The 17,796-nt window shown below is 36.9% G+C and overlaps 1 long non-coding RNA gene across 1 annotated transcript; it reads right to left on the reverse strand.

Moving 5' to 3' along the window:
* Window positions 1-6,933: 6,933 nt before the first annotated feature.
* LOC133874561 (uncharacterized) lies at window positions 6,934-8,387 on the reverse strand. The gene is made up of 2 exons (XR_009901323.1): window positions 8,170-8,387; window positions 6,934-8,008 (listed from the first exon to the last, which is right to left on the reverse strand). It is a non-coding gene; the product is annotated as an uncharacterized LOC133874561 (long non-coding RNA).
* Between the last annotated feature and the right edge of the window lie 9,409 nt (window positions 8,388-17,796).

A 17,796-nucleotide genomic window follows, 5' to 3' on the forward strand; every position in this document is an offset into this window, starting at 1 on the left:
TTGGGTAGTATTCTACCTCTTCAATCCTAACTCCCCCTTATTCGGAGTCTTATTCTGCTGATTTTGGGATAGAGACTTGATGTGAACCCCGTCAAGAATAACGAGACCCAACAACGAAAGGGAACCCAAGACCGTTCTAAGGACAGATTCGAATGGAAAAACCTCGACCCGTTGTTTATGACAAACAAGAACCTCGGTATAAGGAAGACGCCACGAACGGTGGTGGAAATTCCGTTTGATAAGTCGAGATGAACACCACGGGAAATCCCGATAAGTTCGAGTAGTTCTTCAAAGAACCAAAGAGAATAAAACCTCACAAGTTTTATGAATCATCAATGTCTCCTCGATTACATGGTAGGTACACCTATTTATACAAGAAAATTACTTGCGGAGAAAGTAGTTCTAATCCTAATAAGTAAACAAATCAATTCCTAGCAAGGAAAGAAAATAAAGTCCAAATCGATTCCTAGCAAGGAAAGAAAATAAATAAAGATCTTAGGTAGGTAAAGAAAATAAGTCTTGCAATCCGATCCTTCTAAATTAACGAACAATCTCAGCAGTTCTTAGCCTTGACCGGATCCTTCTAGAACTTGAATCAAGGTAACAATTCTTTGTTGCCCACGTGGATCATGCTCAATGGGCCTCCCCGAATTTGCTTGAGCCCATAACTCTTGGATGAGTCCGTTGAGCACATCCTTGAACTTCTTTGCTCGTGCTCTCGTAACCGGCCCAATTGGTACTTGAACGAGATCCTTCAAAGCGGTGCCTTGATCTCCATCAAGACTTATCCCGAAATTCTCGGGATAAGGGCCTTATCAAACTGTGTAGAGTCCTAGAGTCAGGGATAAATCCAAAATCTCGGACATAGTGTTCTAATAGTACCCAATTACTTGCTGAATCTGGGAAGATACCTCCGAAGTGATTGTATCGTACCTCAACCAATTCTCCGAGGTGGAAATATCCGAGACATGTTCGCTCCATCCAGACTAGGAGATCTCGGAATATTCTGCGTCATGTGCAGTCTTTAGGTCCAAGGTGTTCAATCCCCGAGATATGTGATAGTCCGAGGTGCTCAGGCACCAAGATGATCTCTTTATGCAAGGTTGTGAATAACCTTCGAGATGTTCTGACCAAGGTGACCAAACCGGGTCAGACCTGTGGGTTGAACCTCCGGCTTGTTCTGGGGTCCATGTGGCTTCAGTGCTGATTATTTCCCCAACAAATCACATCTTATAAAATCCAATACTCGTCTTGTAAAAATTTATCTGACAAGTGCTCTAATATAATTTTCTCCAAAAATCCAAACAATTAAATATTTTTAAACTCTGGCCGAACGTTCGAAGTTAACCCTAGACTCAAACGTTCAATTCTTTGGAACGTTCAAGGATAACCCTAAAACTATTGGTCCAACAATACACTAAATGTTCAACCCTACTTGAAAAGCAATTTTAACTTACCACTCCACCCACGCCTATAAATACATCCCCTACGCCCTTCAGACTTCATTTCTCACTTATGCTTCCCAGCCACCCCAATCCATAGAGAGAAAGATTTTAGAGAGAGAATAGAGTGATTTTAGTGTTGATCCACTTCGTTAAACCTTGGACATTAAACTCTTTTCTTTTCTTTTTTCTTTCTTTTTTGCTTCTTCTTCTTTTTTTTTTTTTTTCTTTTTTTTTTTTTTTTTTATGATGTTGATATTCTGCCAATGTGATCTATCATGCTTTGAATTTCTTACATCCTAAGCATACCATCATGATTTTATAATTTATCTCTCTTAAAAGAAAATATTTTTAAAAAAAATTAGGAACTTGCCCTTGTTTTCCATGAATTCTCATGTTGATATGGTTTAAAATATTTTAATAGAGTTATTAAGAACTTTGGTTAAGATAGAATATGGTCTAGGTAGAAGTTTTGAGTGTTTCATGCAGTTTGGTACCCATCGAACATTCACTACATTGAACCAAACGTTTGACCCTTGTTGGTTGAAGGCTCGACCTCGAAACCAAACATTCAACAGTGACCAAAAATAGTTAATTAGGGTTTTAATAATATATTAGAGTACCTAGTGCGTTATTAGTTTTTTTTTTTTTTTTTTTAAACGCGCATTGGTTAGAACTATCGTTATATAATGTTTAATAGTAAGGTATGTTTTGCAGTAGCTAGAGTTCAAGATGTATGGGTTTGTGGATAAGCAATCAAGGTAATTAAATGCTTACAAAATTGATTTCACTTAAAAATGCGATATGTTATAGGACCGAGCATGCTTTACTTTTCGAAATAATATGTCATTGTCATGAACCTACTGAGGACCACGCCTCATAAAGTGGATGTCACTAGTTTGAATCCCCCTTCCCCCCTCTTGTATGAACATATCAAACAAAAAAAAAAAAAAACATGTTTAGACTGATTCAAATGGATAAATTCTTATATATGATTTTCTTGAATGAATAATATTTGCATCGTATTTGCATCGTATAACATGGTACACCAATATGCACGGTATAATGGTCATGGGCTTAACCCTATGGTAAGAGAGATTTAATTTTATGTTTGGCCTTGAATTGAATGGTTGTTTTTGTGATGGGCATACCATGTATAGATGTGGTCACGATTACTGCTTTGCTAGTAGTGTAGGCCACCTGAGGTCGAACCTGGTAAAGATGCTAGTATCAGACTGTAGGCGGTAATATGTGGGGCACCAGTATTGTACTACGGATTCCTCGAGATAGCGCCGACCCTACCAAGAAGATGTTAAAGGCTTGAATAGACCATATTGAGGATATATATATATATATATATATATATATATATTTCTGCATTAAAACATCAATAATTGTTATCAAAATCATGCATCATCGTTCTTTAAATTAAACTATATTTTTTAAGGCATACTAATGAAGGTAATACACATTATATTTTTGAAAAATCGCGTTTAATATTCTTAAGTTATGAACTGTCATCTTAGGCTCACTGCATAACCGGTTTTGTAATAATTTGCTTACCAAGTCATGAACTTACACAGTTACTTCTCTTCCACTGTGAAATGCGTCAGTGTTTTTCATATTAACATGTTACTAGGTGGTAGACTAAAAAATTCATTAAGATGAAGATGCTAAGTGGATGGTTCGTATTGTCAAATTTGACTAGTTAGTAGTAAACATTTATTTTTATAGTAATGTCTGTTTGGAGGCTCTGAGTCTATGATTAATGATATATGATTTTGTTTGAAGAAGTATGGTTAGAATTCTTAAATTGTTAATTCTGTTTTCTTCTATAGTATACTATGATGATTAGTATAGCGTGGTGAATTCAATCAATTACCAGTTAATTGGTTTGATGACACTACGAGTAAACATTCAAAGTTAAGTAAATACAATTATTTAATTTTGTAGGCGTTACATAAGGTTTGTACCAATTAGATGTGCATTGCGTGCTCCAACTATATGGGACCAATCTCAATATTACCCATTCATCGCTATGAAATTGCCAAGTAGCGTACAATATATTCATTAAAAAAAAATTGTCGTGTACAATAGGATATCAATTGTAAATAATGAAATTGGTTGATGAGCCATGATAAACCAAGAATCCAGCCAACCAGCCCAAAATCAAAATGCAAAATTCGATAGCGGGATTAAGCCCAAACCATCAACCCTGATGGGCCAAACAAAACAACTAGCCAACCGCACGGATGATGAAGGGAGACATGGGAGAGGATAACTAATGAAATATGGTCTATGGTGTGAATAGAAAGTTATTACACAAGATCTTAATCCATAATCCTTGTAATCTTAAACTTATAGATAGTTCGCAGTCGATAATGGAATTGGGCATTCCATTTACGAAGAATGTTACACATTGAATCTTTGTGATTTATCTTGATTATGCGAAGTTAAAGCTTCGTGTTAATGTGTAGACGTTATGCCCTAAACGGACATTGAGTTGTTTTTCTGTGAAAATACTGTCAAAAGAAAAAACTCATACTCCCAATATTACTTATGATATTGATTTTAAATCCTGAGAGGATTATGTACTCAGATGTGGTGTAGATCACTTTGATGCATTTATGGGTATGATCAAAATGATGGTCAACATACTTAGTGCGTTGGGTGATCGCAACTAATATTGTGAGAAAGCTTTTCTCAAGATGGAATCCAAGTTTTATATTAAAAGAATAAGAAATTTTCCCTTGAAACTGATTTTATGGTTTAGATTATTCTAAGTCTTTGGCTGGAACATTTTGGTATGAGATACTGAAATACAAAGTACACATAATAAGTCATTCACGAGTACGAGAATAATATATATAAAATCAGGGGACTTAAAGAAAAAAAAGATAGAGAATTAAATGGCAGTATCTTGACTTTAATTCTACAACAGAAAATTTCATGGAGGAATCAAAAGTCAAAATTAAGTAAATTTAAAGGATTAATTGTTTTAATAAAAAAATATAAACTAAAGTGCAATTACAATTGTTTAATGGAAAATCAATTGTAATTAAATAGTGACCGGAAGAGTCAAAACTATTTTTGCTGGTTTCTATTTTTCCTTTAGGTCCCTCATCAAGCTAATTTAATTTAACCAAATCAGGTTTTTTATTTATTAGGCTAGTTTTTACTATTTAAAAATATGGGATAGAGAGAAACTATGCATCAAATGCAAGGGGTAGATTGAGTCTTGCGATAAAACCCAAGCCCACCAGCAGTGCAGTTGATGCATGGGCCAAGGAATTTTTCCCGGGCCCAATGCGTCAACTACAAGGGTGGAAGGCTAAGGTTTTTCCTAACCCTATCCGTCTGCCACTATAGGGAGTTTTAGTTTATCTAGAACTTCAACTACAGCTTGTGTCACGCCCCCGTTTTAGAACATTAGGGGATACGTGAACTTGATGCTTAGAAAAAGTAAAGTCGTTCATGAATTTATTTAAATAGGGGGATACGTGAACTTGATGCTTAGAAAAAGTAAAGTCATTCAAGAATTTATTTAAATAGTAACAGACACAAGATGTAGATTAATACTTATGTTTTCATTTCAGGTTTATAAAAAGTAAAACAAAAAACATTCAAACAAATTTCATAACATTAACTTCATATATACATTTTCAGTTAGTACATAATAAGCAAGGGATCACAAAAGAACACTGTTCATATACAAAAACGTCAGTCCGGTCTATGTCCATTTGCTTAGGGAGGGCTTCTATTATCCTCAAAAGTAATCTGGTCCTGTAGTGTCATTAAACTTTACATAACTAAACAAAAAAAAAAAAAAAAAAAAATCACTGCCTAAACACTACTGTCAATCAAAGCAAACACAGACCCTTTGGTCTGCATCAATGGGCCAAAACTACGGGTTGTTATAGGTTGCGACCCCTATAGGTATGCCTGCTAGGAGGACAGTGATGTGGAGCGCCATCTAAAAGCTTAGAGGGAAAAGGAGTGAGTTCGACAACATAGTAAGAGAAGTACAACCAAATACAGTAATTTTTTTTTTTTAGGAAACAAAAATTCAAACTGATAAGATACATTTAAACATCATGTAATTAGTTTAATTGCAGAAAAACCATTATGCAGCGTGTAAGTTTTAACATCCACCGGCCCACCTCCGCTATTTAATCGTGAGCGGCGCACGTTTGACACATCCTAAAGGACCGATTTCGAAGGACCTATACGCTCAACCTGTCGTTACAAAAGAGAGCCGTCAGGCTAGAAACTTCCCTAGGTGAAGGCCCCCCCGACCGATGGCCCACACTTTTGGTGTGGTTGCCATGCTACCCACATAATCATAAGATCCAGATCATATCACGATGGTGCCGTGGTTAAAACTACTATGATACATGCACATATAACAATACAATAATGTCATCAACTCCCGCTCCCATGGAGCATATGCAACATATACAGTATCATCAACATGCTCATATGGTGCATAAATATAATTATGCATAACCTCATATAGTCCCAATCATAATGTTGTAACATGAGTAATGATGAAATTTTTAAAGGCAAGTAATATAGAGAAGTAAAAAGGATTTTAGGAAAATCCCCGACTTTTTCTTTTTGAAAAAGTTTTACTAAAATTTTGCTAGGGTTTTTAAGGTTGTACTTCTCTTACCTGGATTCCTGAGCAAAATCTTAATTACTTACCTAGATTAGATCATAAAAATAGATTTAGAGGATATTCCAAAAGATAGTCAAATTCGGTGCATAATATAAAATTAGCTAAAAAACTACTGTATTTACAGAAAGTATCAAACCAATGTTTTTCACATGTTTAATGGCAATTTTTGAAGATACAAGTAAGGCAACAGAAACTTTAAAGTCCATCTGGACTTTTGACAAATCTTTTTATAGCACAATGTTGTCTAGCCACATGGCCTATAGAAGTTGGACCGAATACTATGTTAACCCATTAAAACAATTGTCACTTTTTGGGCCTTGAGACATCTTTTTCTTCTCAATCATATTACGTTACTCACTATTCTGATATGGATTCACTTCAGGTTTTCCAAGTACATGACACTGTCAAATGAAATAATTCTAATGGCAACAACTTAAGATGGCTTCTTTGATTTCTATCACAACATCTAGAAACATTACTTAGCCAAACTATAAAATCGACATCCAGAATTACAAAGCAACTCACACATAATTTCAATATTCATATAATTGATCACAAATATAGAAGCTTTCCACAAAATATAATCACTGAATGAAGAGGCAACTTGTCGACAGCCTAATGAAGATCAAACAAGCATTTTGTAACAGCATCCAACACATGACGAAAATCTTGTCTATTTATCTATTAGGTTTTGATGAAGAACACAAGCATATCCAAAATAAAACACCAACCAACCCCAAATATATTCTGATTCGGTTAAGAGCAAAATAATCAACCAAAAAGAGATTTTACCCATCTGATACACCTATAAGAGATTTAAAGTGAAGCTCTAATATTTCAACAAAAATCCAGAAACAAACCATATATTAATTTACATATCCAAGCGTAGAATAATTGATATAATACTCCATCCAAAAATAACCATTCAGCTTTTATAACCAAAAATCCTCCACAATCGGCTACCCACTAACTGGAAATTCCAATTTCCAGATACTACAAATCATCATATAATTTCACCAAAATCCCAATAACAACAACCAACCAAACTCAGTTATCCATACCCAGCATCTCAAACAGAAAAATAGAAATTAAAACCCATTCAGCATCAATGGAAAAATCTGAACACTCAATCGGTTATTCTTCAGAAAATTCTTCACGAACCAACTTCCAAAATGTCAACAGATTCCACACAATCAAACCCCATAGACAACACCAATATGAAACAAAATAAGAATCCAGAATTTTACCAAAATCGGAATCACCCAAAACAATCCAAATCAAAACTACAAAACTCAGAAATTTTCAATCCCATTCGGTTCCTCTACCTGAAAAACAATCTGGAATTTTTTGATTTCACACCCATATGGTTTAACCCCCAAAATCACGGTACCCAGAAAATCTTCTCCATTCCAGAAATAATCAACCCAAATCAAAAGAAAATCATACTAAAAAGTAAAAATTAAATCTCAAGAGAACTCTTACCCGAAAGTCTACCCAGTGAATTCTTCTACACCCCTACGGTTTTTCTTCAGAAAAAGTTCAGAAATTTCAATACCCTATAGTTTCTCTCTTCTTCACCGAAAATCCTTTCCTAAAATCAGAAAATTTTCCTCCTAAATTTTCCATCCTAAACCTAGAAAATCAAAAACCCAGAAATCAATACTCACAGGGGACGGATTTTCTATACTATAGGGACCCAGAAGTCGCCGGAAAACGCTCTCCGGTGGCGTCGCCGGTGCGGGGCCGTGGCCTCTGGGCCCGGAGGCGTCTTCCGCCCAGTCCGGTGGCCAGCCCACCGGCTGGGTCTCTTCCTCCCCCACTTTCTCTTAGTCTCTCTCTCTCTCTCTGCCTTTCGGTTACTCCCTCTCCCTCTTGCCTCTCTGACTTCCTTCAGGTATGAAAAATAACAACAAGAAAGAGGCAGAAAAAAGAAGGGAAAAAGAAGAAGACAAAAAAAAAAAAAAAAAAAAGGTCTTCTGAGAGTGATGGAGAGAAAAAAACATTAATAAAGGCTAAATAAAATAATAGGAAAGAGGGCTCTGAAACTACCTCTTGAGTTGAACAACTTTGAAGCTCGAGTATCTCCGAAAATTTAACTCGTTGCTGACGTCCTAAACGGCGAGAATGATTGCTTAAATAAAGGAAGGAGAGGAGTGTGTGGTTTGAAGGTCCAGAGAATGGGTGCAACGTGAAGATGAAGATCAGAAATGTGGCGAAGTTTTGCGGAGGTGTAAAAAGCTTTCTGTCGCGTAAATAAAGATTTGAAAAGTGGCAATGCTTTTTCAAAGATTTCAAATCATTCACTGTAACGTGTAAGGGTAAAGAAAGAAAGCAATTTGTCACAGGGGTAGTGAAAGGTGAAAAGCACGCATGTGGTTAAAAAAAAAATTCTTTAATAAAACGACGTCGTCCAAGTGAGATGTTTTTTTTTTTTTTTTTTTTTTTTTTTTTAATTTTTATAAAACACCTAATCTTTTATTTATTTAATTATATATGTTTATCATGTATATATATATATATATATATATATATATATTATTCTCTTGGGTCCAAAAATATTGTTGAATTTTTTGGGGCGTTATATCATTTCCTCCTTTTTAAAAAATTTCCTCCTCAAAATTAATTTAACTAATTACACAATATATTTTATTGCAAACAAAAACAGCAAAATTATTTTTAATTAACAACCACAAACTTAAGCAATCCTACCTAATATTCTAGTTTTCCTCACTAAAAAGAGATGGGTATCTCTTGCAGATTTCGTCTTCTGGTTCCCAAGGTGCTTCTTCTCTTTCATGATTTCGCCAAAGGACCTTTACTAGAGGAATGTTCTTGGTGCGCAATTCTTGGACCTTACAATCTAACAACTTCACTGGAATCTCTTAGTAGGTCAGATTTTCCTGTATTTGCAAAGGCTCATACTTGATTATATGCGATGGGTCAGGGATGTATTTCATTAACATGGAGACATGGAAAACATCATGTATTCCATCAAGGCTTGGTGGCAATGCTAACCGGTAGGCTACAGGGCCTACCCTTTCTAAAATCTCAAAAGGTCCAATGTAGCGTGGGCTTAATTTTCCTTTCGTCCCAAATCTAGCAACTCCCTTCATTGGTGCCACCTTTAAAAATACTTTGTCGCCTTCTGTGAATTCTAGATCTCTATGACGTGTATCTGCATAACTTTTATGTCGGTCTTGAGCTGCTGACATCCTTCGTTGAATCAATGCGACCATGTCTATAGTGTCTTGGACAATATTTGGCCCTAAAATTCCGCGCTCTCCCAGTTCGTCCCAGTAAAGTGGGGAACAACATTTCCGCTCATATAATGCTTCATATGGAGCCATACCTATATTGGCTTGATAGCTATTGTTGTAAGCAAATTCTATCAGGGATAGATATTTTATCCAGCTTCCTTCAAAATCTAACACACAGGCTCGTAACATATCCTCCAATATCTGAATGGTTCATTCGGATTGTCCATCTGTCCGTGGGTGATAAGCAGTGCTAAACCATAATTTTGTCCCCATTGCTTCTTGCAAACTTTTCCAGAACCTTGACATAAAACGAGGATCTCTGACTAACATTATTGATCTCGGCACTCCATGTAATCTGACAATCTCGTGTAAGTAAAGCTCTGCCAGCTTCTCCATTGAGTACTTCATTGTTACTGGTATGAAGTGTGCGGTTTTTGTCAATCTATCAACTATTACTCATATTGCATCATGACTGGTCTGTGTCCTTGGTAATCCCACCAGAAAATCCATTGCTATTGATTCCCATTTCCAAACTGGTACCTCTAAAGGTTGCAACAGCCCTGCAAGCCTTTGATGCTCTGCCTTGACTTGCTGACAGGTAGAACATCGTTCCATTCCACCAGAAATACTTCTTGAGGTCGCAATACATCTTCATTCCTTCGAAGTACACTGAATATGGAGAGAAGTGAGCTTCTTTTTATATCATTGACCTAATCTCCTCATTATTGGGTACACATATTCTATTTTGATATCTAAGCAACCCATCTGATGTAATATAGAATCACAGTCTTTCAATGATCTTCATCTCCTTTAGACGAATTGTTTCATCATCCTTTTCTTGAGCTACACCAATCCTTTCTAGAAGAGTGGGTTGTATCTCCAATTTCGCCATTAATGCTTGCACTTCACCCAGAACAACTTCCAATTCGAATCTTTCAACATCTGTCTGTAATTCACGTGGCAAAATCTTTAAACATGCTGCTCCTCCTCTAGACTTTTTGCTTAGTGCATCAGCGACTACATTGGCTTTTCTAGGGTGGTAGTTGATTACACAATCGTAGTCCTTGATTAATTCTAACCATTGCCTTTGTCTGAAGTTTAATTCTTTCTGTGTGAACAAGTATTTGAGACTTTTGTGATCTGTGTAAATTTCACATTTTTCCTCGTAGAGATTAAAAAATAAATGGACTTCTAAATTTAACAGTGTGTGTGAACAGTGTGCAACAAAATATTAAATGCGGAATTTAAAGGAGACAAATATTTTGTTGACGAAGTGGAAACTCAATTAAGAGAAAAACCACTCCGGGGCAGCCAAACCCAGGATATCCACTATTCAGAAGACAAAGCTAGATACAAAGCAGTAACACTCACATACCCCTGATGCAGTGGTCGTACCTTGCTCTCTAACGTGTAACCCAATACGAACGCTTCCCAACCAAGTCTCCTACCTGAAGGGGTCTTCAATGGAATGGTTTACCTTAGGGCCAACCCCTAAGATAGACTTCACAGCTGATCAAATCACACACTTGGCAAGGCTTTAGAGGAAATATCACGTCTTTAAGCTGTAGAGAATTCACCACCGAATTCTATGTTGAAAGCATGCCTAGAGCCTCTTATTTATAGGCTTAGGAAACCCTATTTTGAGTCAAAAATGGATTCTGTGGCACGCGCGTCCGGACGGGAGCTAGGGCCGTCCGGACGGGTCGAGTTTTTCTTGTCCGGAAAGTAATTCTGGAATTTTCTGAAGGGCCGTCCGGACGGGAAAATCTTTCCGTCCGGACGGGTTCTGTCCGAACGCTTCTAGTGGCCATCCGGATAATAAGTTGATAGCTTTTTTTCTAAGCTTTCCAACGACGCCAATTTCGTCCTAATCCGATATTTGAGTAAAAAGTTATGACCAAAATAGCGGACGGCTTAACCGAGCGTCCGGACGGTCAACTGCAACCGCCTTTCCAAAATAGCACTGAAAGCTTCCATAACAAGGCCGCATCCGGACGGTTGCACTTCGGCTGTACGTAATTACCATAATAAGGCTTGGAGCGTCCGAACCCTGAAGGCTGATGTCCGGACGGTTGAACTGGTGCCCGTAATTTCCATATTTGAAGCTTGATCGTCCGGACCATGAAGGCTGATGTCCGGACGGTTGAACTTGGTATGCACGTTCTTGCCTTATAGAGGACATCATCCGGACGGCAGCGGCCGTCTTCCCATAACTGTGTCTTGAGGCAGAAACCCTAATTCTTGTCAAACACTGAATGGCGTCCAGACGGTATAACCACGTCATCTGGACGGATGTGCTGGAACACTGGGATCTCGAACTTTGAAGAGCGTCTGGACGATTTGCCATTACATCCGGACAGATGCAACCTTGAACTGTTCGAAGCATCTAGACACTGATGGGCGTCCGGACGGAAAGATCTCGTCGTCCGGACGGATGTTGCTGACTGATGAGCGTCCGGACGGAATACCACGTCGTCCAGACGGCTAACAGGGAACCGAAATAAATCCTTGAAAACTTCATAGAATCTTCTCGAAGAACATAGTTGAAGAGTAGAATCTGGATAAAGCAGCATCCCTGTGAAAAGCAGCATCCCTGTGAAAAGCAGCATCCCTGTGAAAAGCAGCAACATTACATAGAAGTGATTTTGTCCAACAGAATGCAGCCAACACAAAAACTAACAGAGATAATGCCTCCAAATTTTTAATGCGAAGACTATTGTAGCAAGCTCTAAATCATGAGTAAGGTAGTTCAATTCATGGTTCTTGAGTTGTCGAGAGGCATAAGCTATTACCTTACCGTTTTGCATAAGGACACATCTAAGCCCCTTTCTTGAAGCGTCGCTGTAAATGACAAATCCACCGGATCCAAAAGGGAGCGTCAAAATTGGAGCAGTCACTAGTCTTCGTTTTAGCTCTTGGAAGTTACGTTCACACTCATCAGTCCACTCGTAACGAGCATTCTTCTTTGTCAAAGCTGTGAGTGGGCTGGACAATTTTAAAAATCCTTCTACGAAACACCGATAATATCCCGCCAAGCCAAGAAAGCTTCTAATCTCATGGACATTGGTAGGCCTTTCCCAATTTACAGCTGCTTCAATTTTCTTAGGGTCCACTATGATGCCTTCTTTAGAAATTACATGTCCGAGGAAAGAAATCCTTTCCAACCAAAATTCACACTTGGAGAATTTAGCGTAGAGTTGCTCATCTTTAAGCTTTTGTAAAACGATTCTCAATTGGTCTTCATGTTCCTCTAGGTTTTTGGAGTAGATTAAGATATCGTCGATAAATACCACCACAAATTGGTCCAGAAATTCCCGAAACACCCGATTCATAAAATCCATAAAAGCTACTGGTGCATTTGCTAATCCGAATGGCATTACTAAAAATTCGTAGTGGCCATAACGTGTGCAGAAAGCTGTCTTGGCCAAATCGTCTATGCGGGGTAATGGATACTTGTTCTTGATGGTGATTTTGTTGAATTCCCAATAATCAATACACATCCGCATCATGCCATCCTTCTTTTTCACAAAAAGCATTGGTGCTCCCCATGGTGATACGCTTGGGCGAATAAATCCTTTGCCCAACAACTCCTGTAATTGCTCCTTTAACTCCTTTAATTCTGCTGGCTCCATCCTGTATTGTGCTTTAGATATTGGGGCAGCTCCAGGAGTTAACTCGATACAAAATTCTATTTCTCGATCGGGAGGGAGCCCTTGTAAATCTTCAGGGAAAACATCAGAAAACTCCTGAAATACAGGTATCTCCTCAATTTTCTTTTCTTCCAATGGGTTTCTACTAGACACACTAGGTAAGCCTAACATCCATCCTGCAACAACCTCTTACATTGAACTGCAAAAACCACTTGCGGGGCAACATTCACCTTTGTTCGTATAAACTTAAACTCATCTTCTGATGGTAGTTTAAAAATTATTTCCTTACTATGGCAGTCAATAATTGCATGATTAGCTGATAACCAATCCATACCTAGGATAATATCGAACCCATGCATATAAAATATTATCAAATTAGTTGACACGGTTTTCCCATCAATGTGAATAGGGCAATTTTTAACCATTTTGGTGCATACCATAGATTTTCCTACTAGGGTAGATACTTCTACACTTATCACCAAAGGTTGTACACTTACGTTATACCTCCTAGTGTAAGCAGCTGATATAAAAGAGTGAGTAGCTCCTGAGTCAAATGAAACTATAGCTTTGCCATAAAATAAGGGTAGAGTACCTGTCACCACTTCATTCTTTGATTCTGCCTCACTTGGTGTAAGAGCGTATACTCTAGCTTTAGCAAACTGGTTCTGTTCATCTCCTTGTTGTTCAGGTCTGGCTCCTATCCTTTCCTTGGGGCAGTTTGGTTCAAAATGTCTGGTTTGTCCACATTGAAAACAAGTGTTAGTCCCTCTACGGCATTGTCCTTGATGAGGATGATTACATTTGGGGTAGGGTATGCGGTTGGATGGGGCTGGTCTGTTCCCCATGAATCTGACTCCTTGGTTGCCTCCATTCTGCCTTCATTTCCCTGATGGTTGATTGTTGCTTCTTGGAGGTGCTGCCCTTTCCGCGAATCCATCATTGCCATAGCATTCTTCTTAATTCTTTCTTCAGCCAAAGAACCCTTGTTAACCAATTCCACAAAATCCCTAATTTTGAAACATACAACCCGGTCAAGAATTCGCTGGTTGAGACCCTGCTCGAACTTTCTCACTCGATTCTCCACATCTGCTACCAAATACGAAGCAAAGCGAGCTAATTCATTAAAACGAGCAACGTACTAAGCGACCGTCATATTCCCTTGGGTAAGGTCCATAAATTCCCGTGCTCTAGCGTCTCTAAGGATTTTAGGAAAATAATGCTGAAGGAACTCCCTTTGAAAACGTTCCCAAGAGATTGCCCTTTCACTTTCTAATTCTTGGACTAGTAGTACTTTCTTGGCATTCCACCATCATTTGGCTTCAGCAGATAGTCTGTAAGCTGTATATTGTACCTTCTGTTCCTCTGTATATCCTGCTAGCTGTAATATTTCTTAAACATCTACTAGCCAATTTTCAGACTCTAATTGTTGTAATATTGGACATAGCACTTTGATAATGATATTGTGATAGTACGAATGACGTAGTAGAGGGAAATGACTCAATAAATAAGTTGATTATGTGTGTCACTTGAGGAATAAGGAGGACAATTGGATACTAGACTCTATATTATGATCGAGGTCTATTGCAGTTAGTAGATCGTTCAGGCATTCGATTATTGGTATGGATGAAGTAAGATATTATAGACGATTTTTGGGTGTATTAATACGAATGGACTGAAGAGCTCTTGGGTGAAGGTATTGTTCGTTGAGGACTTTAACTTGTAGGATAATTATATTCTAGATGATGAGAGAATGGATCACGATGGCAGGAAGGATTAAGCAAATAAACATATTGGTAAAGAGTGTTATTCCAAGGAGGTGAATCATCAAAGGCTGGTGAGAGTAATTTGACCACTACTAAAATGGAACAGGATAGCTATGGACTTTGGTAATAATATAGAAATACTTCTTCAAGGCTTGAAGAGTTGAAGAGAAGTAACCATGGCAAAAGGCCATTGCAGCAACGTCATGAGCAGCTAAAAACCCTTGTAGGGTATTGATGTAGCCCTATCCAAGCACAATAGTTTGATTGTATTTTAATTTAGAGAATTTTAATTTATGCATGTTGGCTGTATAATTATGAGAATTGCTACAATTTAATATTCTCCTTAATCTTTTAATGAAATTGTTCTTCAATTCATAATCAATATTGGTAAAATTCTTCTCACGTCTTAGAAAGCTTTTTACCATTATTGAACTCAAATCATTCTCATTTTCTGTGATTATGAGAATGATGATTATATAACCGGTTTAATTGACAGATGATCAAAAGAATTAGATAGGCCATGCCTAGGGAAGACGGATCATACTACACCCTAGTTTAGTGTAATTTAGGTAGACAATCAGTGTCAATTGAAGATAAATTATACTATTTGAAGTGCAAATTTTACTCGCAAGTGCACGAGTCGTATGTAGCATAGTTCATGCAAGTGCGAGATTGTATCCACAGGGAAGTGTGTGTAAAGAAAAGAAAATCAATTTCTATTTAAATTAATTTTGTTTTAACCTAGAGCCGCGATTTTGGATTTCTTTTAAGGACAAAGAAATAAAATAAAAAAAATGAGTAAATAAAGCAAAGAAGAAAAACACTAAGGTATTGGAATTCACTAAATCAAATCAAACACCCTACTCTTGCATTTTATTCATAAATTCGATTCAAGGAGCTCGATATTCAAGTTCTTAAATAACAAAGCGTGAAAACATTTGAGGAATCAAACTCAAACAAATCACAACAATTATCCCTTAGAGTAGAAATCATTCATTGTATCAGTAAATCACAATAGATATCACAATCTCAAAGAAATCAATCGATGTATCCATCAGTTGAATTACAACAAACATCCAATAAAAATTATCAATCTAAAGAAATAATTCAATAAATTGAAATGGAATTTCAATATAACTTAAAAACATCAAATATATGAATATCATGACAAGAGTGCCCGTGTTATCATTGATGAGGTTTCATTCTCAACTAAGGTTGAGGATTAGCCTCTCATGACTAAAAACACTAAACAATCTTGAAATGAAAACATGAAGTGATAATAATAATAATAAAAAGAAGAAGAAAAGAAAGAAGAACAGAAATTAACTAACTTTAAATAAAAAGAAAGCGATAAATTAAAATAATGAAGAAAAGAAGGAAGAACGGAAACTAAATAACGGTAAATAAATTAAAGCAATAAATTAAATGAAGAAGAGAAGAAAGAAGAACGGAAAATTAAATAACTTTAAATTAAAAGAAATATGAACGAAATACCAACTTACAAAAGAACAAGGCAAGAGCTAAAACAAATGCTTTGAACAGAAAAATTGATCCTCTAAGTGGTACCTAATATGGGGTATTTATGACAGAAGATTAGGTTAAACCCAACTTTTATAAAATGGCACACCTTCCCCTCTAAACCCTAATAGGAGAAAAGAACGCTAGGGTTTAAGGCCATATTTTCAAAATGGAGCCTCTACCCCTAGAACACCCTAATAGGATCGTCAGCAGTAGTCAAAGTATTGACTATTTTGGTCGCTCGAGCAACAATACGCTCGATCGACTATCTTGGTCAATCGATTGACATCGTGCTTAAGCCCTTTTGCGCCTTTTAGGTGCTTGATTCTCCAAAGATGTTGCCACATCAGCCCTAATACCCATGCTTTGAATGGCTCTAACGACTTCTTCTCCTGTTTCTTTGCAAGTCCACAAAAAAATACTGCATTTTATCTCAAAGTCCTGTAAAACACTGAAACACCAAAACTAACCAAGAAATCAGAAAAGAACAAAGTTAAGGGTTTAATAAATGCAAATTTAGGGGTCAAAATATACAATATTTGGCACTTATCACTATTCCATTGATTGTATGTATCCTATTAAAGACATAGCTAATCCATACTTAAGGAAGACGGGTTGTACCACATCTTAGTGGTTAAGTGGACGATCCATGCCCACCGAAGATAGATTATACTTATTATTTAATAATGTAATTTCTTGTTTATTTATAACATGCATAGAATGAATTTCTTTTATTAAATATGATTAACTATGGATGTGCAGATAGAGGTGAAGTCGATACTCTGCTCTCTCTCTCTCTCTCTCTCTCTCTCTCTCTTATATTTCAATCATCTTTTATGTTTAATTTATGCACTTTAGTTAATCACAAAATGAACAATCTTTTCTTTAGTTATTTTTAATCTTCATAAACTTGATAACAATACCCATGCAGTCCTTGAAGTTTAACACCATCTCTATGACCCTATTCTACAAGGATTCATTCTATTGTGAGTGGTAAATCATTAGTGATATATATTTGCTTTAAAAACACCACATCAATTTTTGGCACTATTGCCGGGGACTGCTTAACGGTTGCATTATTAAGTTTTAAAGATTAAATCTAGCTTAATTATTTCCTGTTTCTTTTTATTATTTTTTTCTTTTAATTTCAGTTTCTAATTTTGCCTTTATTTTTTTTTTCCTCTTAGTTTTTCTCATTCAAGTCCAACGCATTCAACGGTCTGTGATTGAGCACACCTTCCCAGATCAATAGTACTGAAGCTACTGCATTACAAAGAGCAGTACACCAGAACTTTTTGTGATTTATTTATTTCCATATATATGTTTGTGTTATCACTTCTATCTTTGCGACCTTGACCTTGAAGCATGGCAATTGACCCATATGAAGGTGATCAAACTCACTTTGGTTTTGATCACTTTGATTTAGAGCTAGAAGCTTTCTCTAGACCATCGAATAATCCTTACTTCGATTATTATGACCCGAGATGG

Source organism: Alnus glutinosa, chromosome 8 (genome assembly GCF_958979055.1).
Source record: "Alnus glutinosa chromosome 8, dhAlnGlut1.1, whole genome shotgun sequence".
Classification (NCBI taxonomy): domain Eukaryota; kingdom Viridiplantae; phylum Streptophyta; class Magnoliopsida; order Fagales; family Betulaceae; genus Alnus; species Alnus glutinosa.